Below are 22,153 nucleotides of genomic sequence, written 5' to 3'. Positions count from 1 at the left end.
AAAACTCAAACAAGGAAAAAAATATAGCGCCTTACCTTAACGTCGTAATAGTGGCTTCCCTTGACGCCCGCGCCGCCTTGATGTATATCGAATCGATCAACGCCCTGTTGTTTTACGTCTTTGGCGGGCGGCGCAAGGCGACTAGCGCTGTGGAACAAGCCAACGTTAAAAAGGTATAGGAAGAGACTGAGAAAGAAAAAGAATACAAAAAGGTGACGTGAGGTCGGCAGGAGAAAAGATGCGGAACAAAACCACAAAATTTAAATTTGTAAATTTAGATTTTTTTTTTTTTTTTTTTTTATTTATATTTTTTTTTCTTAAACGGATCATTGTTATTAATATTCTGCTGATTGTAATGTTTCATTTAACATTTTGAAATCAATTAGGATCAAGATATATGCAAATCGTTGAAGGAAAGAATACATTAAACAATGTACGTAACAATGTACGTCAGTTTAAAAATAAAAATGAATTTTTGTTTTTTTAAATTGAAATAACTTTTAAAAATTTACATTTAAATTTCTATTTTCTTTATATTAAAGTGAAATTAATACTGGTCCTGTGTGGACAGAAGTGTGATATTTTGACACATACTGGCCATGACAAATGATTTTTAAAACATAATTTAGATTAGTAAACAACGAAGGAGAGGAGCGGAGAGAAATTTTAAATATAAAAAAAAATATCTGTTTTTATACCGGCTGCCGTTCGTTTGAGAACCGTCAAATAAAGAAAAAAATGTGCTGGTCAGCTCAAACGATTAACATTTTAAGCAAACAGTGACTGGTATAGAATAAATACCATATCACTCTGACTGACCAGCAGTGAGCTGTTTTTATTGAGAGAGAGAGACCAATCGTACATTATTGAAATTGAATGGGCCATTCCCGGAAGAACTGCAATACCGGGCCGACCCGTGGCGAGAGCGGAGCAAGCCCCGGGCATCCCGCCGAGTACCAAAAATCAGTTTAATATCGTAGTGACTCAATGAGCCACGTATCAGATATTAAGCTGATAAGAACAGATACTACACTTTGATCTTAGCCAAAAGGCCGAGAAGCGATAACGGTCACTGGACTACCGACGCCTCATATTCCGGAAAATTTCCTATCCGCTCCTCTGAAATGATTCCGTAAATATTCATCCGATTCCGCACACCGAAAATATTCCTTATTGCAGAAATCGCCGCCCATGCGACGTACGGCCGTTAGGCGGTGGGCGTTTTACAATCTGCCAAAGCGGAAAGGCGAATGTTAACGAAATCAATGAAACAAGTAACATTATGAATTTCTAAAACTCAAACAAGGAAAAAAATATAGCGCCTTACCTTAACGTCGTAATAGTGGCTTCCCTTGACGCCCGCGCCGCCTTGATGTATATCGAATCGATCAACGCCCTGTTGTTTTACGTCTTTGGCGGGCGGCGCAAGGCGACTAGCGCTGTGGAACAAGCCAACGTTAAAAAGGTATAGGAAGAGACTGAGAAAGAAAAAGAATACAAAAAGGTGACGTGAGGTCGGCAGGAGAAAAGATGCGGAACAAAACCACAAAATTTAAATTTGTAAATTTAGATTTTTTTTTTTTTTTTTTTTTTATTTATATTTTTTTTTCTTAAACGGATCATTGTTATTAATATTCTGCTGATTGTAATGTTTCATTTAACATTTTGAAATCAATTAGGATCAAGATATATGCAAATCGTTGAAGGAAAGAATACATTAAACAATGTACGTAACAATGTACGTCAGTTTAAAAATAAAAATGAATTTTTGTTTTTTTAAATTGAAATAACTTTTAAAAATTTACATTTAAATTTCTATTTTCTTTATATTAAAGTGAAATTAATACTGGTCCTGTGTGGACAGAAGTGTGATATTTTGACACATACTGGCCATGACAAATGATTTTTAAAACATAATTTAGATTAGTAAACAACGAAGGAGAGGAGCGGAGAGAAATTTTAAATATAAAAAAAAATATCTGTTTTTATACCGGCTGCCGTTCGTTTGAGAACCGTCAAATAAAGAAAAAATGTGCTGGTCAGCTCAAACGATTAACATTTTAAGCAAACAGTGACTGGTATAGAATAAATACCATATCACTCTGACTGACCAGCAGTGAGCTGTTTTTATTGAGAGAGAGAGACCAATCGTACATTATTGAAATTGAATGGGCCATTCCCGGAAGAACTGCAATACCGGGCCGACCCGTGGCGAGAGCGGAGCAAGCCCCGGGCATCCCGCCGAGTACCAAAAATCAGTTTAATATCGTAGTGACTCAATGAGCCACGTATCAGATATTAAGCTGATAAGAACAGATACTACACTTTGATCTTAGCCAAAAGGCCGAGAAGCGATAACGGTCACTGGACTACCGACGCCTCATATTCCGGAAAATTTCCTATCCGCTCCTCTGAAATGATTCCGTAAATATTCATCCGATTCCGCACACCGAAAATATTCCTTATTGCAGAAATCGCCGCCCATGCGACGTACGGCCGTTAGGCGGTGGGCGTTTTACAATCTGCCAAAGCGGAAAGGCGAATGTTAACGAAATCAATGAAACAAGTAACATTATGAATTTCTAAAACTCAAACAAGGAAAAAAATATAGCGCCTTACCTTAACGTCGTAATAGTGGCTTCCCTTGACGCCCGCGCCGCCTTGATGTATATCGAATCGATCAACGCCCTGTTGTTTTACGTCTTTGGCGGGCGGCGCAAGGCGACTAGCGCTGTGGAACAAGCCAACGTTAAAAAGGTATAGGAAGAGACTGAGAAAGAAAAAGAATACAAAAAGGTGACGTGAGGTCGGCAGGAGAAAAGATGCGGAACAAAACCACAAAATTTAAATTTGTAAATTTAGATTTTTTTTTTTTTTTTTTTTTTATTTATATTTTTTTTTCTTAAACGGATCATTGTTATTAATATTCTGCTGATTGTAATGTTTCATTTAACATTTTGAAATCAATTAGGATCAAGATATATGCAAATCGTTGAAGGAAAGAATACATTAAACAATGTACGTAACAATGTACGTCAGTTTAAAAATAAAAATGAATTTTTGTTTTTTTAAATTGAAATAACTTTTAAAAATTTACATTTAAATTTCTATTTTCTTTATATTAAAGTGAAATTAATACTGGTCCTGTGTGGACAGAAGTGTGATATTTTGACACATACTGGCCATGACAAATGATTTTTAAAACATAATTTAGATTAGTAAACAACGAAGGAGAGGAGCGGAGAGAAATTTTAAATATAAAAAAAAATATCTGTTTTTATACCGGCTGCCGTTCGTTTGAGAACCGTCAAATAAAGAAAAAATGTGCTGGTCAGCTCAAACGATTAACATTTTAAGCAAACAGTGACTGGTATAGAATAAATACCATATCACTCTGACTGACCAGCAGTGAGCTGTTTTTATTGAGAGAGAGAGACCAATCGTACATTATTGAAATTGAATGGGCCATTCCCGGAAGAACTGCAATACCGGGCCGACCCGTGGCGAGAGCGGAGCAAGCCCCGGGCATCCCGCCGAGTACCAAAAATCAGTTTAATATCGTAGTGACTCAATGAGCCACGTATCAGATATTAAGCTGATAAGAACAGATACTACACTTTGATCTTAGCCAAAAGGCCGAGAAGCGATAACGGTCACTGGACTACCGACGCCTCATATTCCGGAAAATTTCCTATCCGCTCCTCTGAAATGATTCCGTAAATATTCATCCGATTCCGCACACCGAAAATATTCCTTATTGCAGAAATCGCCGCCCATGCGACGTACGGCCGTTAGGCGGTGGGCGTTTTACAATCTGCCAAAGCGGAAAGGCGAATGTTAACGAAATCAATGAAACAAGTAACATTATGAATTTCTAAAACTCAAACAAGGAAAAAAATATAGCGCCTTACCTTAACGTCGTAATAGTGGCTTCCCTTGACGCCCGCGCCGCCTTGATGTATATCGAATCGATCAACGCCCTGTTGTTTTACGTCTTTGGCGGGCGGCGCAAGGCGACTAGCGCTGTGGAACAAGCCAACGTTAAAAAGGTATAGGAAGAGACTGAGAAAGAAAAAGAATACAAAAAGGTGACGTGAGGTCGGCAGGAGAAAAGATGCGGAACAAAACCACAAAATTTAAATTTGTAAATTTAGATTTTTTTTTTTTTTTTTTTTTTATTTATATTTTTTTTTCTTAAACGGATCATTGTTATTAATATTCTGCTGATTGTAATGTTTCATTTAACATTTTGAAATCAATTAGGATCAAGATATATGCAAATCGTTGAAGGAAAGAATACATTAAACAATGTACGTAACAATGTACGTCAGTTTAAAAATAAAAATGAATTTTTGTTTTTTTAAATTGAAATAACTTTTAAAAATTTACATTTAAATTTCTATTTTCTTTATATTAAAGTGAAATTAATACTGGTCCTGTGTGGACAGAAGTGTGATATTTTGACACATACTGGCCATGACAAATGATTTTTAAAACATAATTTAGATTAGTAAACAACGAAGGAGAGGAGCGGAGAGAAATTTTAAATATAAAAAAAAATATCTGTTTTTATACCGGCTGCCGTTCGTTTGAGAACCGTCAAATAAAGAAAAAATGTGCTGGTCAGCTCAAACGATTAACATTTTAAGCAAACAGTGACTGGTATAGAATAAATACCATATCACTCTGACTGACCAGCAGTGAGCTGTTTTTATTGAGAGAGAGAGACCAATCGTACATTATTGAAATTGAATGGGCCATTCCCGGAAGAACTGCAATACCGGGCCGACCCGTGGCGAGAGCGGAGCAAGCCCCGGGCATCCCGCCGAGTACCAAAAATCAGTTTAATATCGTAGTGACTCAATGAGCCACGTATCAGATATTAAGCTGATAAGAACAGATACTACACTTTGATCTTAGCCAAAAGGCCGAGAAGCGATAACGGTCACTGGACTACCGACGCCTCATATTCCGGAAAATTTCCTATCCGCTCCTCTGAAATGATTCCGTAAATATTCATCCGATTCCGCACACCGAAAATATTCCTTATTGCAGAAATCGCCGCCCATGCGACGTACGGCCGTTAGGCGGTGGGCGTTTTACAATCTGCCAAAGCGGAAAGGCGAATGTTAACGAAATCAATGAAACAAGTAACATTATGAATTTCTAAAACTCAAACAAGGAAAAAAAATATAGCGCCTTACCTTAACGTCGTAATAGTGGCTTCCCTTGACGCCCGCGCCGCCTTGATGTATATCGAATCGATCAACGCCCTGTTGTTTTACGTCTTTGGCGGGCGGCGCAAGGCGACTAGCGCTGTGGAACAAGCCAACGTTAAAAAGGTATAGGAAGAGACTGAGAAAGAAAAAGAATACAAAAAGGTGACGTGAGGTCGGCAGGAGAAAAGATGCGGAACAAAACCACAAAATTTAAATTTGTAAATTTAGATTTTTTTTTTTTTTTTTTTTTATTTATGATTTTTTTTTCTTAAACGGATCATTGTTATTAATATTCTGCTGATTGTAATGTTTCATTTAACATTTTGAAATCAATTAGGATCAAGATATATGCAAATCGTTGAAGGAAAGAATACATTAAACAATGTACGTAACAATGTACGTCAGTTTAAAAATAAAAATGAATTTTTGTTTTTTTAAATTGAAATAACTTTTAAAAATTTACATTTAAATTTCTATTTTCTTTATATTAAAGTGAAATTAATACTGGTCCTGTGTGGACAGAAGTGTGATATTTTGACACATACTGGCCATGACAAATGATTTTTAAAACATAATTTAGATTAGTAAACAACGAAGGAGAGGAGCGGAGAGAAATTTTAAATATAAAAAAAAATATCTGTTTTTATACCGGCTGCCGTTCGTTTGAGAACCGTCAAATAAAGAAAAAATGTGCTGGTCAGCTCAAACGATTAACATTTTAAGCAAACAGTGACTGGTATAGAATAAATACCATATCACTCTGACTGACCAGCAGTGAGCTGTTTTTATTGAGAGAGAGAGACCAATCGTACATTATTGAAATTGAATGGGCCATTCCCGGAAGAACTGCAATACCGGGCCGACCCGTGGCGAGAGCGGAGCAAGCCCCGGGCATCCCGCCGAGTACCAAAAATCAGTTTAATATCGTAGTGACTCAATGAGCCACGTATCAGATATTAAGCTGATAAGAACAGATACTACACTTTGATCTTAGCCAAAAGGCCGAGAAGCGATAACGGTCACTGGACTACCGACGCCCTCATATTCCGGAAAATTTCCTATCCGCTCCTCTGAAATGATTCCGTAAATATTCATCCGATTCCGCACACCGAAAATATTCCTTATTGCAGAAATCGCCGCCCATGCGACGTACGGCCGTTAGGCGGTGGGCGTTTTACAATCTGCCAAAGCGGAAAGGCGAATGTTAACGAAATCAATGAAACAAGTAACATTATGAATTTCTAAAACTCAAACAAGGAAAAAAATATAGCGCCTTACCTTAACGTCGTAATAGTGGCTTCCCTTGACGCCCGCGCCGCCTTGATGTATATCGAATCGATCAACGCCCTGTTGTTTTACGTCTTTGGCGGGCGGCGCAAGGCGACTAGCGCTGTGGAACAAGCCAACGTTAAAAAGGTATAGGAAGAGACTGAGAAAGAAAAAGAATACAAAAAGGTGACGTGAGGTCGGCAGGAGAAAAGATGCGGAACAAAACCACAAAATTTAAATTTGTAAATTTAGATTTTTTTTTTTTTTTTTTTTTATTTATATTTTTTTTTCTTAAACGGATCATTGTTATTAATATTCTGCTGATTGTAATGTTTCATTTAACATTTTGAAATCAATTAGGATCAAGATATATGCAAATCGTTGAAGGAAAGAATACATTAAACAATGTACGTAACAATGTACGTCAGTTTAAAAATAAAAATGAATTTTTGTTTTTTTAAATTGAAATAACTTTTAAAAATTTACATTTAAATTTCTATTTTCTTTATATTAAAGTGAAATTAATACTGGTCCTGTGTGGACAGAAGTGTGATATTTTGACACATACTGGCCATGACAAATGATTTTTAAAACATAATTTAGATTAGTAAACAACGAAGGAGAGGAGCGGAGAGAAATTTTAAATATAAAAAAAAATATCTGTTTTTATACCGGCTGCCGTTCGTTTGAGAACCGTCAAATAAAGAAAAAATGTGCTGGTCAGCTCAAACGATTAACATTTTAAGCAAACAGTGACTGGTATAGAATAAATACCATATCACTCTGACTGACCAGCAGTGAGCTGTTTTTATTGAGAGAGAGAGACCAATCGTACATTATTGAAATTGAATGGGCCATTCCCGGAAGAACTGCAATACCGGGCCGACCCGTGGCGAGAGCGGAGCAAGCCCCGGGCATCCCGCCGAGTACCAAAAATCAGTTTAATATCGTAGTGACTCAATGAGCCACGTATCAGATATTAAGCTGATAAGAACAGATACTACACTTTGATCTTAGCCAAAAGGCCGAGAAGCGATAACGGTCACTGGACTACCGACGCCTCATATTCCGGAAAATTTCCTATCCGCTCCTCTGAAATGATTCCGTAAATATTCATCCGATTCCGCACACCGAAAATATTCCTTATTGCAGAAATCGCCGCCCATGCGACGTACGGCCGTTAGGCGGTGGGCGTTTTACAATCTGCCAAAGCGGAAAGGCGAATGTTAACGAAATCAATGAAACAAGTAACATTATGAATTTCTAAAACTCAAACAAGGAAAAAAATATAGCGCCTTACCTTAACGTCGTAATAGTGGCTTCCCTTGACGCCCGCGCCGCCTTGATGTATATCGAATCGATCAACGCCCTGTTGTTTTACGTCTTTGGCGGGCGGCGCAAGGCGACTAGCGCTGTGGAACAAGCCAACGTTAAAAAGGTATAGGAAGAGACTGAGAAAGAAAAAGAATACAAAAAGGTGACGTGAGGTCGGCAGGAGAAAAGATGCGGAACAAAACCACAAAATTTAAATTTGTAAATTTAGATTTTTTTTTTTTTTTTTTTTTTATTTATATTTTTTTTTCTTAAACGGATCATTGTTATTAATATTCTGCTGATTGTAATGTTTCATTTAACATTTTGAAATCAATTAGGATCAAGATATATGCAAATCGTTGAAGGAAAGAATACATTAAACAATGTACGTAACAATGTACGTCAGTTTAAAAATAAAAATGAATTTTTGTTTTTTTAAATTGAAATAACTTTTAAAAATTTACATTTAAATTTCTATTTTCTTTATATTAAAGTGAAATTAATACTGGTCCTGTGTGGACAGAAGTGTGATATTTTGACACATACTGGCCATGACAAATGATTTTTAAAACATAATTTAGATTAGTAAACAACGAAGGAGAGGAGCGGAGAGAAATTTTAAATATAAAAAAAAATATCTGTTTTTATACCGGCTGCCGTTCGTTTGAGAACCGTCAAATAAAGAAAAAATGTGCTGGTCAGCTCAAACGATTAACATTTTAAGCAAACAGTGACTGGTATAGAATAAATACCATATCACTCTGACTGACCAGCAGTGAGCTGTTTTTATTGAGAGAGAGAGACCAATCGTACATTATTGAAATTGAATGGGCCATTCCCGGAAGAACTGCAATACCGGGCCGACCCGTGGCGAGAGCGGAGCAAGCCCCGGGCATCCCGCCGAGTACCAAAAATCAGTTTAATATCGTAGTGACTCAATGAGCCACGTATCAGATATTAAGCTGATAAGAACAGATACTACACTTTGATCTTAGCCAAAAGGCCGAGAAGCGATAACGGTCACTGGACTACCGACGCCTCATATTCCGGAAAATTTCCTATCCGCTCCTCTGAAATGATTCCGTAAATATTCATCCGATTCCGCACACCGAAAATATTCCTTATTGCAGAAATCGCCGCCCATGCGACGTACGGCCGTTAGGCGGTGGGCGTTTTACAATCTGCCAAAGCGGAAAGGCGAATGTTAACGAAATCAATGAAACAAGTAACATTATGAATTTCTAAAACTCAAACAAGGAAAAAAATATAGCGCCTTACCTTAACGTCGTAATAGTGGCTTCCCTTGACGCCCGCGCCGCCTTGATGTATATCGAATCGATCAACGCCCTGTTGTTTTACGTCTTTGGCGGGCGGCGCAAGGCGACTAGCGCTGTGGAACAAGCCAACGTTAAAAAGGTATAGGAAGAGACTGAGAAAGAAAAAGAATACAAAAAGGTGACGTGAGGTCGGCAGGAGAAAAGATGCGGAACAAAACCACAAAATTTAAATTTGTAAATTTAGATTTTTTTTTTTTTTTTTTTTTATTTATATTTTTTTTTCTTAAACGGATCATTGTTATTAATATTCTGCTGATTGTAATGTTTCATTTAACATTTTGAAATCAATTAGGATCAAGATATATGCAAATCGTTGAAGGAAAGAATACATTAAACAATGTACGTAACAATGTACGTCAGTTTAAAAATAAAAATGAATTTTTGTTTTTTTAAATTGAAATAACTTTTAAAAATTTACATTTAAATTTCTATTTTCTTTATATTAAAGTGAAATTAATACTGGTCCTGTGTGGACAGAAGTGTGATATTTTGACACATACTGGCCATGACAAATGATTTTTAAAACATAATTTAGATTAGTAAACAACGAAGGAGAGGAGCGGAGAGAAATTTTAAATATAAAAAAAAATATCTGTTTTTATACCGGCTGCCGTTCGTTTGAGAACCGTCAAATAAAGAAAAAATGTGCTGGTCAGCTCAAACGATTAACATTTTAAGCAAACAGTGACTGGTATAGAATAAATACCATATCACTCTGACTGACCAGCAGTGAGCTGTTTTTATTGAGAGAGAGAGACCAATCGTACATTATTGAAATTGAATGGGCCATTCCCGGAAGAACTGCAATACCGGGCCGACCCGTGGCGAGAGCGGAGCAAGCCCCGGGCATCCCGCCGAGTACCAAAAATCAGTTTAATATCGTAGTGACTCAATGAGCCACGTATCAGATATTAAGCTGATAAGAACAGATACTACACTTTGATCTTAGCCAAAAGGCCGAGAAGCGATAACGGTCACTGGACTACCGACGCCTCATATTCCGGAAAATTTCCTATCCGCTCCTCTGAAATGATTCCGTAAATATTCATCCGATTCCGCACACCGAAAATATTCCTTATTGCAGAAATCGCCGCCCATGCGACGTACGGCCGTTAGGCGGTGGGCGTTTTACAATCTGCCAAAGCGGAAAGGCGAATGTTAACGAAATCAATGAAACAAGTAACATTATGAATTTCTAAAACTCAAACAAGGAAAAAAATATAGCGCCTTACCTTAACGTCGTAATAGTGGCTTCCCTTGACGCCCGCGCCGCCTTGATGTATATCGAATCGATCAACGCCCTGTTGTTTTACGTCTTTGGCGGGCGGCGCAAGGCGACTAGCGCTGTGGAACAAGCCAACGTTAAAAAGGTATAGGAAGAGACTGAGAAAGAAAAAGAATACAAAAAGGTGACGTGAGGTCGGCAGGAGAAAAGATGCGGAACAAAACCACAAAATTTAAATTTGTAAATTTAGATTTTTTTTTTTTTTTTTTTTTATTTATATTTTTTTTTCTTAAACGGATCATTGTTATTAATATTCTGCTGATTGTAATGTTTCATTTAACATTTTGAAATCAATTAGGATCAAGATATATGCAAATCGTTGAAGGAAAGAATACATTAAACAATGTACGTAACAATGTACGTCAGTTTAAAAATAAAAATGAATTTTTGTTTTTTTAAATTGAAATAACTTTTAAAAATTTACATTTAAATTTCTATTTTCTTTATATTAAAGTGAAATTAATACTGGTCCTGTGTGGACAGAAGTGTGATATTTTGACACATACTGGCCATGACAAATGATTTTTAAAACATAATTTAGATTAGTAAACAACGAAGGAGAGGAGCGGAGAGAAATTTTAAATATAAAAAAAAATATCTGTTTTTATACCGGCTGCCGTTCGTTTGAGAACCGTCAAATAAAGAAAAAATGTGCTGGTCAGCTCAAACGATTAACATTTTAAGCAAACAGTGACTGGTATAGAATAAATACCATATCACTCTGACTGACCAGCAGTGAGCTGTTTTTATTGAGAGAGAGAGACCAATCGTACATTATTGAAATTGAATGGGCCATTCCCGGAAGAACTGCAATACCGGGCCGACCCGTGGCGAGAGCGGAGCAAGCCCCGGGCATCCCGCCGAGTACCAAAAATCAGTTTAATATCGTAGTGACTCAATGAGCCACGTATCAGATATTAAGCTGATAAGAACAGATACTACACTTTGATCTTAGCCAAAAGGCCGAGAAGCGATAACGGTCACTGGACTACCGACGCCTCATATTCCGGAAAATTTCCTATCCGCTCCTCTGAAATGATTCCGTAAATATTCATCCGATTCCGCACACCGAAAATATTCCTTATTGCAGAAATCGCCGCCCATGCGACGTACGGCCGTTAGGCGGTGGGCGTTTTACAATCTGCCAAAGCGGAAAGGCGAATGTTAACGAAATCAATGAAACAAGTAACATTATGAATTTCTAAAACTCAAACAAGGAAAAAAATATAGCGCCTTACCTTAACGTCGTAATAGTGGCTTCCCTTGACGCCCGCGCCGCCTTGATGTATATCGAATCGATCAACGCCCTGTTGTTTTACGTCTTTGGCGGGCGGCGCAAGGCGACTAGCGCTGTGGAACAAGCCAACGTTAAAAAGGTATAGGAAGAGACTGAGAAAGAAAAAGAATACAAAAAGGTGACGTGAGGTCGGCAGGAGAAAAGATGCGGAACAAAACCACAAAATTTAAATTTGTAAATTTAGATTTTTTTTTTTTTTTTTTTTTTATTTATATTTTTTTTTCTTAAACGGATCATTGTTATTAATATTCTGCTGATTGTAATGTTTCATTTAACATTTTGAAATCAATTAGGATCAAGATATATGCAAATCGTTGAAGGAAAGAATACATTAAACAATGTACGTAACAATGTACGTCAGTTTAAAAATAAAAATGAATTTTTGTTTTTTTAAATTGAAATAACTTTTAAAAATTTACATTTAAATTTCTATTTTCTTTATATTAAAGTGAAATTAATACTGGTCCTGTGTGGACAGAAGTGTGATATTTTGACACATACTGGCCATGACAAATGATTTTTAAAACATAATTTAGATTAGTAAACAACGAAGGAGAGGAGCGGAGAGAAATTTTAAATATAAAAAAAAATATCTGTTTTTATACCGGCTGCCGTTCGTTTGAGAACCGTCAAATAAAGAAAAAATGTGCTGGTCAGCTCAAACGATTAACATTTTAAGCAAACAGTGACTGGTATAGAATAAATACCATATCACTCTGACTGACCAGCAGTGAGCTGTTTTTATTGAGAGAGAGAGACCAATCGTACATTATTGAAATTGAATGGGCCATTCCCGGAAGAACTGCAATACCGGGCCGACCCGTGGCGAGAGCGGAGCAAGCCCCGGGCATCCCGCCGAGTACCAAAAATCAGTTTAATATCGTAGTGACTCAATGAGCCACGTATCAGATATTAAGCTGATAAGAACAGATACTACACTTTGATCTTAGCCAAAAGGCCGAGAAGCGATAACGGTCACTGGACTACCGACGCCTCATATTCCGGAAAATTTCCTATCCGCTCCTCTGAAATGATTCCGTAAATATTCATCCGATTCCGCACACCGAAAATATTCCTTATTGCAGAAATCGCCGCCCATGCGACGTACGGCCGTTAGGCGGTGGGCGTTTTACAATCTGCCAAAGCGGAAAGGCGAATGTTAACGAAATCAATGAAACAAGTAACATTATGAATTTCTAAAACTCAAACAAGGAAAAAAATATAGCGCCTTACCTTAACGTCGTAATAGTGGCTTCCCTTGACGCCCGCGCCGCCTTGATGTATATCGAATCGATCAACGCCCTGTTGTTTTACGTCTTTGGCGGGCGGCGCAAGGCGACTAGCGCTGTGGAACAAGCCAACGTTAAAAAGGTATAGGAAGAGACTGAGAAAGAAAAAGAATACAAAAAGGTGACGTGAGGTCGGCAGGAGAAAAGATGCGGAACAAAACCACAAAATTTAAATTTGTAAATTTAGATTTTTTTTTTTTTTTTTTTTTATTTATATTTTTTTTTCTTAAACGGATCATTGTTATTAATATTCTGCTGATTGTAATGTTTCATTTAACATTTTGAAATCAATTAGGATCAAGATATATGCAAATCGTTGAAGGAAAGAATACATTAAACAATGTACGTAACAATGTACGTCAGTTTAAAAATAAAAATGAATTTTTGTTTTTTTAAATTGAAATAACTTTTAAAAATTTACATTTAAATTTCTATTTTCTTTATATTAAAGTGAAATTAATACTGGTCCTGTGTGGACAGAAGTGTGATATTTTGACACATACTGGCCATGACAAATGATTTTTAAAACATAATTTAGATTAGTAAACAACGAAGGAGAGGAGCGGAGAGAAATTTTAAATATAAAAAAAAATATCTGTTTTTATACCGGCTGCCGTTCGTTTGAGAACCGTCAAATAAAGAAAAAATGTGCTGGTCAGCTCAAACGATTAACATTTTAAGCAAACAGTGACTGGTATAGAATAAATACCATATCACTCTGACTGACCAGCAGTGAGCTGTTTTTATTGAGAGAGAGAGACCAATCGTACATTATTGAAATTGAATGGGCCATTCCCGGAAGAACTGCAATACCGGGCCGACCCGTGGCGAGAGCGGAGCAAGCCCCGGGCATCCCGCCGAGTACCAAAAATCAGTTTAATATCGTAGTGACTCAATGAGCCACGTATCAGATATTAAGCTGATAAGAACAGATACTACACTTTGATCTTAGCCAAAAGGCCGAGAAGCGATAACGGTCACTGGACTACCGACGCCTCATATTCCGGAAAATTTCCTATCCGCTCCTCTGAAATGATTCCGTAAATATTCATCCGATTCCGCACACCGAAAATATTCCTTATTGCAGAAATCGCCGCCCATGCGACGTACGGCCGTTAGGCGGTGGGCGTTTTACAATCTGCCAAAGCGGAAAGGCGAATGTTAACGAAATCAATGAAACAAGTAACATTATGAATTTCTAAAACTCAAACAAGGAAAAAAATATATAGCGCCTTACCTTAACGTCGTAATAGTGGCTTCCCTTGACGCCCGCGCCGCCTTGATGTATATCGAATCGATCAACGCCCTGTTGTTTTACGTCTTTGGCGGGCGGCGCAAGGCGACTAGCGCTGTGGAACAAGCCAACGTTAAAAAGGTATAGGAAGAGACTGAGAAAGAAAAAGAATACAAAAAGGTGACGTGAGGTCGGCAGGAGAAAAGATGCGGAACAAAACCACAAAATTTAAATTTGTAAATTTAGATTTTTTTTTTTTTTTTTTTTTTATTTATATTTTTTTTTCTTAAACGGATCATTGTTATTAATATTCTGCTGATTGTAATGTTTCATTTAACATTTTGAAATCAATTAGGATCAAGATATATGCAAATCGTTGAAGGAAAGAATACATTAAACAATGTACGTAACAATGTACGTCAGTTTAAAAATAAAAATGAATTTTTGTTTTTTTAAATTGAAATAACTTTTAAAAATTTACATTTAAATTTCTATTTTCTTTATATTAAAGTGAAATTAATACTGGTCCTGTGTGGACAGAAGTGTGATATTTTGACACATACTGGCCATGACAAATGATTTTTAAAACATAATTTAGATTAGTAAACAACGAAGGAGAGGAGCGGAGAGAAATTTTAAATATAAAAAAAAATATCTGTTTTTATACCGGCTGCCGTTCGTTTGAGAACCGTCAAATAAAGAAAAAATGTGCTGGTCAGCTCAAACGATTAACATTTTAAGCAAACAGTGACTGGTATAGAATAAATACCATATCACTCTGACTGACCAGCAGTGAGCTGTTTTTATTGAGAGAGAGAGACCAATCGTACATTATTGAAATTGAATGGGCCATTCCCGGAAGAACTGCAATACCGGGCCGACCCGTGGCGAGAGCGGAGCAAGCCCCGGGCATCCCGCCGAGTACCAAAAATCAGTTTAATATCGTAGTGACTCAATGAGCCACGTATCAGATATTAAGCTGATAAGAACAGATACTACACTTTGATCTTAGCCAAAAGGCCGAGAAGCGATAACGGTCACTGGACTACCGACGCCTCATATTCCGGAAAATTTCCTATCCGCTCCTCTGAAATGATTCCGTAAATATTCATCCGATTCCGCACACCGAAAATATTCCTTATTGCAGAAATCGCCGCCCATGCGACGTACGGCCGTTAGGCGGTGGGCGTTTTACAATCTGCCAAAGCGGAAAGGCGAATGTTAACGAAATCAATGAAACAAGTAACATTATGAATTTCTAAAACTCAAACAAGGAAAAAAATATAGCGCCTTACCTTAACGTCGTAATAGTGGCTTCCCTTGACGCCCGCGCCGCCTTGATGTATATCGAATCGATCAACGCCCTGTTGTTTTACGTCTTTGGCGGGCGGCGCAAGGCGACTAGCGCTGTGGAACAAGCCAACGTTAAAAAGGTATAGGAAGAGACTGAGAAAGAAAAAGAATACAAAAAGGTGACGTGAGGTCGGCAGGAGAAAAGATGCGGAACAAAACCACAAAATTTAAATTTGTAAATTTAGATTTTTTTTTTTTTTTTTTTTTATTTATATTTTTTTTTCTTAAACGGATCATTGTTATTAATATTCTGCTGATTGTAATGTTTCATTTAACATTTTGAAATCAATTAGGATCAAGATATATGCAAATCGTTGAAGGAAAGAATACATTAAACAATGTACGTAACAATGTACGTCAGTTTAAAAATAAAAATGAATTTTTGTTTTTTTAAATTGAAATAACTTTTAAAAATTTACATTTAAATTTCTATTTTCTTTATATTAAAGTGAAATTAATACTGGTCCTGTGTGGACAGAAGTGTGATATTTTGACACATACTGGCCATGACAAATGATTTTTAAAACATAATTTAGATTAGTAAACAACGAAGGAGAGGAGCGGAGAGAAATTTTAAATATAAAAAAAAATATCTGTTTTTATACCGGCTGCCGTTCGTTTGAGAACCGTCAAATAAAGAAAAAATGTGCTGGTCAGCTCAAACGATTAACATTTTAAGCAAACAGTGACTGGTATAGAATAAATACCATATCACTCTGACTGACCAGCAGTGAGCTGTTTTTATTGAGAGAGAGAGACCAATCGTACATTATTGAAATTGAATGGGCCATTCCCGGAAGAACTGCAATACCGGGCCGACCCGTGGCGAGAGCGGAGCAAGCCCCGGGCATCCCGCCGAGTACCAAAAATCAGTTTAATATCGTAGTGACTCAATGAGCCACGTATCAGATATTAAGCTGATAAGAACAGATACTACACTTTGATCTTAGCCAAAAGGCCGAGAAGCGATAACGGTCACTGGACTACCGACGCCTCATATTCCGGAAAATTTCCTATCCGCTCCTCTGAAATGATTCCGTAAATATTCATCCGATTCCGCACACCGAAAATATTCCTTATTGCAGAAATCGCCGCCCATGCGACGTACGGCCGTTAGGCGGTGGGCGTTTTACAATCTGCCAAAGCGGAAAGGCGAATGTTAACGAAATCAATGAAACAAGTAACATTATGAATTTCTAAAACTCAAACAAGGAAAAAAATATAGCGCCTTACCTTAACGTCGTAATAGTGGCTTCCCTTGACGCCCGCGCCGCCTTGATGTATATCGAATCGATCAACGCCCTGTTGTTTTACGTCTTTGGCGGGCGGCGCAAGGCGACTAGCGCTGTGGAACAAGCCAACGTTAAAAAGGTATAGGAAGAGACTGAGAAAGAAAAAGAATACAAAAAGGTGACGTGAGGTCGGCAGGAGAAAAGATGCGGAACAAAACCACAAAATTTAAATTTGTAAATTTAGATTTTTTTTTTTTTTTTTTTTTTATTTATATTTTTTTTTCTTAAACGGATCATTGTTATTAATATTCTGCTGATTGTAATGTTTCATTTAACATTTTGAAATCAATTAGGATCAAGATATATGCAAATCGTTGAAGGAAAGAATACATTAAACAATGTACGTAACAATGTACGTCAGTTTAAAAATAAAAATGAATTTTTGTTTTTTTAAATTGAAATAACTTTTAAAAATTTACATTTAATTTCTATTTTCTTTATATTAAAGTGAAATTAATACTGGTCCTGTGTGGACAGAAGTGTGATATTTTGACACATACTGGCCATGACAAATGATTTTTAAAACATAATTTAGATTAGTAAACAACGAAGGAGAGGAGCGGAGAGAAATTTTAAATATAAAAAAAAATATCTGTTTTTATACCGGCTGCCGTTCGTTTGAGAACCGTCAAATAAAGAAAAAATGTGCTGGTCAGCTCAAACGATTAACATTTTAAGCAAACAGTGACTGGTATAGAATAAATACCATATCACTCTGACTGACCAGCAGTGAGCTGTTTTTATTGAGAGAGAGAGACCAATCGTACATTATTGAAATTGAATGGGCCATTCCCGGAAGAACTGCAATACCGGGCCGACCCGTGGCGAGAGCGGAGCAAGCCCCGGGCATCCCGCCGAGTACCAAAAATCAGTTTAATATCGTAGTGACTCAATGAGCCACGTATCAGATATTAAGCTGATAAGAACAGATACTACACTTTGATCTTAGCCAAAAGGCCGAGAAGCGATAACGGTCACTGGACTACCGACGCCTCATATTCCGGAAAATTTCCTATCCGCTCCTCTGAAATGATTCCGTAAATATTCATCCGATTCCGCACACCGAAAATATTCCTTATTGCAGAAATCGCCGCCCATGCGACGTACGGCCGTTAGGCGGTGGGCGTTTTACAATCTGCCAAAGCGGAAAGGCGAATGTTAACGAAATCAATGAAACAAGTAACATTATGAATTTCTAAAACTCAAACAAGGAAAAAAATATAGCGCCTTACCTTAACGTCGTAATAGTGGCTTCCCTTGACGCCCGCGCCGCCTTGATGTATATCGAATCGATCAACGCCCTGTTGTTTTACGTCTTTGGCGGGCGGCGCAAGGCGACTAGCGCTGTGGAACAAGCCAACGTTAAAAAGGTATAGGAAGAGACTGAGAAAGAAAAAGAATACAAAAAGGTGACGTGAGGTCGGCAGGAGAAAAGATGCGGAACAAAACCACAAAATTTAAATTTGTAAATTTAGATTTTTTTTTTTTTTTTTTTTTATTTATATTTTTTTTTCTTAAACGGATCATTGTTATTAATATTCTGCTGATTGTAATGTTTCATTTAACATTTTGAAATCAATTAGGATCAAGATATATGCAAATCGTTGAAGGAAAGAATACATTAAACAATGTACGTAACAATGTACGTCAGTTTAAAAATAAAAATGAATTTTTGTTTTTTTAAATTGAAATAACTTTTAAAAATTTACATTTAAATTTCTATTTTCTTTATATTAAAGTGAAATTAATACTGGTCCTGTGTGGACAGAAGTGTGATATTTTGACACATACTGGCCATGACAAATGATTTTTAAAACATAATTTAGATTAGTAAACAACGAAGGAGAGGAGCGGAGAGAAATTTTAAATATAAAAAAAAATATCTGTTTTTATACCGGCTGCCGTTCGTTTGAGAACCGTCAAATAAAGAAAAAATGTGCTGGTCAGCTCAAACGATTAACATTTTAAGCAAACAGTGACTGGTATAGAATAAATACCATATCACTCTGACTGACCAGCAGTGAGCTGTTTTTATTGAGAGAGAGAGACCAATCGTACATTATTGAAATTGAATGGGCCATTCCCGGAAGAACTGCAATACCGGGCCGACCCGTGGCGAGAGCGGAGCAAGCCCCGGGCATCCCGCCGAGTACCAAAAATCAGTTTAATATCGTAGTGACTCAATGAGCCACGTATCAGATATTAAGCTGATAAGAACAGATACTACACTTTGATCTTAGCCAAAAGGCCGAGAAGCGATAACGGTCACTGGACTACCGACGCCTCATATTCCGGAAAATTTCCTATCCGCTCCTCTGAAATGATTCCGTAAATATTCATCCGATTCCGCACACCGAAAATATTCCTTATTGCAGAAATCGCCGCCCATGCGACGTACGGCCGTTAGGCGGTGGGCGTTTTACAATCTGCCAAAGCGGAAAGGCGAATGTTAACGAAATCAATGAAACAAGTAACATTATGAATTTCTAAAACTCAAACAAGGAAAAAAATATAGCGCCTTACCTTAACGTCGTAATAGTGGCTTCCCTTGACGCCCGCGCCGCCTTGATGTATATCGAATCGATCAACGCCCTGTTGTTTTACGTCTTTGGCGGGCGGCGCAAGGCGACTAGCGCTGTGGAACAAGCCAACGTTAAAAAGGTATAGGAAGAGACTGAGAAAGAAAAAGAATACAAAAAGGTGACGTGAGGTCGGCAGGAGAAAAAGATGCGGAACAAAACCACAAAATTTAAATTTGTAAATTTAGATTTTTTTTTTTTTTTTTTTTTTATTTATATTTTTTTTTCTTAAACGGATCATTGTTATTAATATTCTGCTGATTGTAATGTTTCATTTAACATTTTGAAATCAATTAGGATCAAGATATATGCAAATCGTTGAAGGAAAGAATACATTAAACAATGTACGTAACAATGTACGTCAGTTTAAAAATAAAAATGAATTTTTGTTTTTTTTAAATTGAAATAACTTTTAAAAATTTACATTTAAATTTCTATTTTCTTTATATTAAAGTGAAATTAATACTGGTCCTGTGTGGACAGAAGTGTGATATTTTGACACATACTGGCCATGACAAATGATTTTTAAAACATAATTTAGATTAGTAAACAACGAAGGAGAGGAGCGGAGAGAAATTTTAAATATAAAAAAAAAATATCTGTTTTTATACCGGCTGCCGTTCGTTTGAGAACCGTCAAATAAAGAAAAAAATGTGCTGGTCAGCTCAAACGATTAACATTTTAAGCAAACAGTGACTGGTATAGAATAAATACCATATCACTCTGACTGACCAGCAGTGAGCTGTTTTTATTGAGAGAGAGAGACCAATCGTACATTATTGAAATTGAATGGGCCATTCCCGGAAGAACTGCAATACCGGGCCGACCCGTGGCGAGAGCGGAGCAAGCCCCGGGCATCCCGCCGAGTACCAAAAATCAGTTTAATATCGTAGTGACTCAATGAGCCACGTATCAGATATTAAGCTGATAAGAACAGATACTACACTTTGATCTTAGCCAAAAGGCCGAGAAGCGATAACGGTCACTGGACTACCGACGCCTCATATTCCGGAAAATTTCCTATCCGCTCCTCTGAAATGATTCCGTAAATATTCATCCGATTCCGCACACCGAAAATATTCCTTATTGCAGAAATCGCCGCCCATGCGACGTACGGCCGTTAGGCGGTGGGCGTTTTACAATCTGCCAAAGCGGAAAGGCGAATGTTAACGAAATCAATGAAACAAGTAACATTATGAATTTCTAAAACTCAAACAAGGAAAAAAATATAGCGCCTTACCTTAACGTCGTAATAGTGGCTTCCCTTGACGCCCGCGCCGCCTTGATGTATATCGAATCGATCAACGCCCTGTTGTTTTACGTCTTTGGCGGGCGGCGCAAGGCGACTAGCGCTGTGGAACAAGCCAACGTTAAAAAGGTATAGGAAGAGACTGAGAAAGAAAAAGAATACAAAAAGGTGACGTGAGGTCGGCAGGAGAAAAGATGCGGAACAAAACCACAAAATTTAAATTTGTAAATTTAGATTTTTTTTTTTTTTTTTTTTTATTTATATTTTTTTTTCTTAAACGGATCATTGTTATTAATATTCTGCTGATTGTAATGTTTCATTTAACATTTTGAAATCAATTAGGATCAAGATATATGCAAATCGTTGAAGGAAAGAATACATTAAACAATGTACGTAACAATGTACGTCAGTTTAAAAATAAAAATGAATTTTTGTTTTTTTAAATTGAAATAACTTTTAAAAATTTACATTTAAATTTCTATTTTCTTTATATTAAAGTGAAATTAATACTGGTCCTGTGTGGACAGAAGTGTGATATTTTGACACATACTGGCCATGACAAATGATTTTTAAAACATAATTTAGATTAGTAAACAACGAAGGAGAGGAGCGGAGAGAAATTTTAAATATAAAAAAAAATATCTGTTTTTATACCGGCTGCCGTTCGTTTGAGAACCGTCAAATAAAGAAAAAATGTGCTGGTCAGCTCAAACGATTAACATTTTAAGCAAACAGTGACTGGTATAGAATAAATACCATATCACTCTGACTGACCAGCAGTGAGCTGTTTTTATTGAGAGAGAGAGACCAATCGTACATTATTGAAATTGAATGGGCCATTCCCGGAAGAACTGCAATACCGGGCCGACCCGTGGCGAGAGCGGAGCAAGCCCCGGGCATCCCGCCGAGTACCAAAAATCAGTTTAATATCGTAGTGACTCAATGAGCCACGTATCAGATATTAAGCTGATAAGAACAGATACTACACTTTGATCTTAGCCAAAAGGCCGAGAAGCGATAACGGTCACTGGACTACCGACGCCTCATATTCCGGAAAATTTCCTATCCGCTCCTCTGAAATGATTCCGTAAATATTCATCCGATTCCGCACACCGAAAATATTCCTTATTGCAGAAATCGCCGCCCATGCGACGTACGGCCGTTAGGCGGTGGGCGTTTTACAATCTGCCAAAGCGGAAAGGCGAATGTTAACGAAATCAATGAAACAAGTAACATTATGAATTTCTAAAACTCAAACAAGGAAAAAAATATAGCGCCTTACCTTAACGTCGTAATAGTGGCTTCCCTTGACGCCCGCGCCGCCTTGATGTATATCGAATCGATCAACGCCCTGTTGTTTTAACGTCTTTGGCGGGCGGCGCAAGGCGACTAGCGCTGTGGAACAAGCCAACGTTAAAAAGGTATAGGAAGAGACT

General features: G+C 37.3%; 17 non-coding genes across 17 annotated transcripts; all 17 read right to left on the bottom strand.

The window, feature by feature from the left end:
- Positions 1 to 871: 871 nt before the first annotated feature.
- On the bottom strand, positions 872 to 1,064 carry LOC131934339 (U2 spliceosomal RNA). Its single transcript, XR_009385658.1, has one exon. It is a non-coding gene; the product is annotated as a U2 spliceosomal RNA (small nuclear RNA).
- Positions 1,065 to 2,163: 1,099 nt separating this feature from the next.
- LOC131934338 (U2 spliceosomal RNA) lies at positions 2,164 to 2,356 on the bottom strand. The gene has a single exon (XR_009385657.1). It is a non-coding gene; the product is annotated as a U2 spliceosomal RNA (small nuclear RNA).
- Positions 2,357 to 3,455: 1,099 nt separating this feature from the next.
- On the bottom strand, positions 3,456 to 3,648 carry LOC131934336 (U2 spliceosomal RNA). The gene has a single exon (XR_009385655.1). It is a non-coding gene; the product is annotated as a U2 spliceosomal RNA (small nuclear RNA).
- Positions 3,649 to 4,747: 1,099 nt separating this feature from the next.
- LOC131934335 (U2 spliceosomal RNA) lies at positions 4,748 to 4,940 on the bottom strand. The gene has a single exon (XR_009385654.1). It is a non-coding gene; the product is annotated as a U2 spliceosomal RNA (small nuclear RNA).
- A 1,100-nt stretch (positions 4,941 to 6,040) lies between these two features.
- On the bottom strand, positions 6,041 to 6,233 carry LOC131934334 (U2 spliceosomal RNA). Its single transcript, XR_009385653.1, has one exon. It is a non-coding gene; the product is annotated as a U2 spliceosomal RNA (small nuclear RNA).
- A 1,099-nt stretch (positions 6,234 to 7,332) lies between these two features.
- On the bottom strand, positions 7,333 to 7,525 carry LOC131934333 (U2 spliceosomal RNA). The gene has a single exon (XR_009385652.1). It is a non-coding gene; the product is annotated as a U2 spliceosomal RNA (small nuclear RNA).
- Positions 7,526 to 8,624: 1,099 nt separating this feature from the next.
- On the bottom strand, positions 8,625 to 8,817 carry LOC131934331 (U2 spliceosomal RNA). The gene has a single exon (XR_009385651.1). It is a non-coding gene; the product is annotated as a U2 spliceosomal RNA (small nuclear RNA).
- Positions 8,818 to 9,915: 1,098 nt separating this feature from the next.
- Positions 9,916 to 10,108, bottom strand: LOC131934330 (U2 spliceosomal RNA). Its single transcript, XR_009385650.1, has one exon. It is a non-coding gene; the product is annotated as a U2 spliceosomal RNA (small nuclear RNA).
- A 1,098-nt stretch (positions 10,109 to 11,206) lies between these two features.
- On the bottom strand, positions 11,207 to 11,399 carry LOC131934329 (U2 spliceosomal RNA). Its single transcript, XR_009385649.1, has one exon. It is a non-coding gene; the product is annotated as a U2 spliceosomal RNA (small nuclear RNA).
- Positions 11,400 to 12,498: 1,099 nt separating this feature from the next.
- On the bottom strand, positions 12,499 to 12,691 carry LOC131934328 (U2 spliceosomal RNA). The gene has a single exon (XR_009385648.1). It is a non-coding gene; the product is annotated as a U2 spliceosomal RNA (small nuclear RNA).
- Positions 12,692 to 13,789: 1,098 nt separating this feature from the next.
- On the bottom strand, positions 13,790 to 13,982 carry LOC131934327 (U2 spliceosomal RNA). The gene has a single exon (XR_009385647.1). It is a non-coding gene; the product is annotated as a U2 spliceosomal RNA (small nuclear RNA).
- A 1,101-nt stretch (positions 13,983 to 15,083) lies between these two features.
- LOC131934326 (U2 spliceosomal RNA) lies at positions 15,084 to 15,276 on the bottom strand. Its single transcript, XR_009385646.1, has one exon. It is a non-coding gene; the product is annotated as a U2 spliceosomal RNA (small nuclear RNA).
- A 1,098-nt stretch (positions 15,277 to 16,374) lies between these two features.
- LOC131934351 (U2 spliceosomal RNA) lies at positions 16,375 to 16,567 on the bottom strand. The gene has a single exon (XR_009385668.1). It is a non-coding gene; the product is annotated as a U2 spliceosomal RNA (small nuclear RNA).
- A 1,098-nt stretch (positions 16,568 to 17,665) lies between these two features.
- On the bottom strand, positions 17,666 to 17,858 carry LOC131934350 (U2 spliceosomal RNA). The gene has a single exon (XR_009385667.1). It is a non-coding gene; the product is annotated as a U2 spliceosomal RNA (small nuclear RNA).
- A 1,098-nt stretch (positions 17,859 to 18,956) lies between these two features.
- On the bottom strand, positions 18,957 to 19,149 carry LOC131934349 (U2 spliceosomal RNA). The gene has a single exon (XR_009385666.1). It is a non-coding gene; the product is annotated as a U2 spliceosomal RNA (small nuclear RNA).
- Positions 19,150 to 20,252: 1,103 nt separating this feature from the next.
- LOC131934337 (U2 spliceosomal RNA) lies at positions 20,253 to 20,445 on the bottom strand. Its single transcript, XR_009385656.1, has one exon. It is a non-coding gene; the product is annotated as a U2 spliceosomal RNA (small nuclear RNA).
- A 1,098-nt stretch (positions 20,446 to 21,543) lies between these two features.
- On the bottom strand, positions 21,544 to 21,736 carry LOC131934325 (U2 spliceosomal RNA). The gene has a single exon (XR_009385644.1). It is a non-coding gene; the product is annotated as a U2 spliceosomal RNA (small nuclear RNA).
- Between the last annotated feature and the right edge of the window lie 417 nt (positions 21,737 to 22,153).

Source organism: Physella acuta, unplaced genomic scaffold, assembly GCF_028476545.2.
Source record: "Physella acuta isolate Inbredline_101_S28 unplaced genomic scaffold, ASM2847654v3 ptg002805l, whole genome shotgun sequence".
NCBI classification, from domain to species: Eukaryota; Metazoa; Mollusca; class Gastropoda; family Physidae; genus Physella; species Physella acuta.
This window is presented reverse-complemented; position numbering and strand designations above follow the sequence as displayed.